The sequence below is a fragment of the Psammomys obesus genome, unplaced genomic scaffold (genome assembly GCF_907164565.1).
Source record: "Psammomys obesus unplaced genomic scaffold, mPsaObe1.curated_primary_1811, whole genome shotgun sequence".
In the NCBI taxonomy this organism is placed as follows: domain Eukaryota; kingdom Metazoa; phylum Chordata; class Mammalia; order Rodentia; family Muridae; genus Psammomys; species Psammomys obesus.
Window position 1 is genome coordinate 14244213 of NW_026586173.1, and position 2728 is coordinate 14246940.

Below are 2728 nucleotides of genomic sequence, written 5' to 3' on the forward strand. Positions count from 1 at the left end.
GGCGGTGCTTGATGGCCTGTGCTTCCAGCACACAGCTCAACTCCAGCTCACAAGAACCCCCTTCCCCTGCCAGAGTCCACCTTGATGTCCAGTGTGAAATATCTGGATATTTCACTGGATATCGGTCCCATAGCCCACAGTAAGCACCAGGAACTGACCTAAGAGAAACTGGAAGACTCTGAGTCTTTGACAGTGGACAGGAGGGAGAGAGGATTTGGGGAGACAGAGAAGCTTCTTTAAGGTATGGGCAGAGGAGGGAGACCTTGGGAGCTGCTGAGGAGTTTAGGGTATTTGAGAGAAGAGTTTGTGTCCCTTTGAGTAAAATGGCCCCCATAGGCTCATGGGGAGGGGCATTATCTGAAAGGATTGGGGATATGTGGCCTTGTTGGAATAGGTGTGGCCTTATTGGGAGGAAGTGTGCCACTGGGGGCTGGGCTTTGAGGTCTCAGAAGCTCAGCCAGGCCCAGTGGCCCACTCTCTCTTCGTGCTGCCTGCTGATCCAGATGTAGGATTCTTGTTTTCTTCTCCAGCACCGTGTCTGCCTGAGTGTCGCCACGCTCCCTGCCATGATGATAGTGGGCCGAACCTCTGAACTCTAAGCCAGCCCTAATTTCCTTATAAGAATTGTGGTGGTCATAGTGTCTCCTCACAGTAATAGGAACCCTCACTAAGAGAGGGTGGAGACAGTCTTGTCTGCCTGTCAGCATGGCAAAACTCTAACAGCATCTTCTCTATGGATGCGGAGTCGGGGCTAGGAATCCAAGTGACCCAGAGGTGGACACTCTGCTGTCCTTGTTTGTAGGGGGTTCACTAGGCTCGTGGGGCACTAGAGAGAGATACCCACTTTCCTCAGGTTCTGCTGGGGGTTCTCTCTCTCTAGGGGTAAAGCTTTTGACCATGTGTTTCTAAAAGAAGCAACTGAAGCGGCCTGGGGATCTGACCCAGCATGTCAAGTGTATGCTGTGCAGGCATGAGAACCCGAGTTCTGATCCACAGCACAGCTGTGAAAGGTTGGCCGTGGTGCACACACCTGTCACCCCAGAGCTCGGGGACAGCGATAGAAGAAATCGATGGCCAGACAGTCTAGCCAATTAATGAGCTCCAGGCTCAGGGAGAGATCCCATCTCAAAAACTAAGATGGAAGGGCTGGAGGGATGGCTCAGTGCTTGCTGCTCTCACAGAGGACCTGAGTTTGATTCCCAGCACCCACGTCTGGAGAGTCACACCCACAGCGACCCCAGTCCCTCCTCTAGCCTCTGAGGGCACCTGCACTCATGTGCACACAGTCTCACACTCAATAATCAAAAATAAAAATAAATTTCTAGCACAGAGTGGAAGAGCTACATCTGTAATTCCAGCTCGGGGGAGGCAGAGGCAGGCAGATCTCCATGAGTTCAAAGGCAGCCTGGTGTTCATGGGGCATTTCAGACCAGATAGAATATTATATAGATAATAAATACATAAATCTTTTTAAAAATTCTCTTTCAGGCTGGAGATTTTGGCTCAGTGGACAGAGAACTGGCGTCTGTACACAAAGCCCTGGGTTCCGCCCCCAGCACCGTGTAAAGTGGGTGCTGTGGCTCATGTGTGTACTCTCACCCCGGCAGGGCAGAGGTAGGCAGATCTTTACGACTCCAAGGCCATCCCAGTCTACACAGAGAGACTGTCTCAAAACAAAAAGAAAGAAAATAATAAAGAAGAGTCCAGATTCACTTTCAGCTGCATGTGGGGTTTTAGGCTAGCCTGAGCTACATGAAACTGTGCTAAAAAAAAAAAAGAAAGGAAAAAAAAAAAAAGGAAAGAGGAAAAACCAGGAATAGAAGAAGGAGGGCCTGAGGCTGAAGGAAGTGAGGAAGACTGCAGGTGTCAAGGATGCAAAAGTGCGGCGGTTCAGAGCCCCACGTAAAAGCCAGGCATGGTGGTGTGTGCCTGTAGTCCCGGGCTGGCGACACAGACAGGTGGCTGCCCAGGGGCTCAGACTGGCCAGCTAGTTAGTTTAGACATATCAGCAGGTCCTAGGTCCAGTGAGAGACCCTGTCTCAAATAATGAGATGCAGAGCAGGGCATAAACACGCACAAACATGTACACACACAGACACACACACACTGCATGTGTGCCCCTCCCCCCCAGCTCTTTCTGAGCTGGCCTTCAATTTCTGCACCCAGCAGGCACCCACTAGGCTCCCCCTCCTTGCAGGCAATGGTTGCTCTTGGTGAATCAGGTCCATTGTCCATTGTTCCTGACCTACGTCATCCTCTCTTCCCAGAAGGCAAATGCTATGTATTAAAGGCAGGGAGGAGAGCACGGCTCACTGGGCACATTCCTGGAAGAAGGCTTGCTCTGTCCCAGTGAGTCCCACTGGCTGCTGTGCGTGTTAAAGATCAGAAAGAAGGAGAGGAGAACCTCCCCTATCAGTGGACTTGGGGAGGGGCATGCATGCAGAAAGGGGAGGGAGGGTGGGATCGGGAGGGGAGGAGGGAGGAGCTTATGAGAGGGATACAAAATGAATAAAGTGTAATTAATAAAAGTTAAATAAAAAAATAAAAAGGTACATTTATGAATATAACCTAGAACCCCTGCTCAGATGTAGCCTATGGCAGGTCAGTGTCCAAGTGGGTTCCCTAGTAAGGGGAACAGGGGCTCTCTCTGACATGAACTGAGTGTCTGGTTCTTTGACCCTACACACACACACACACACACACACACACACACACACACACACACACA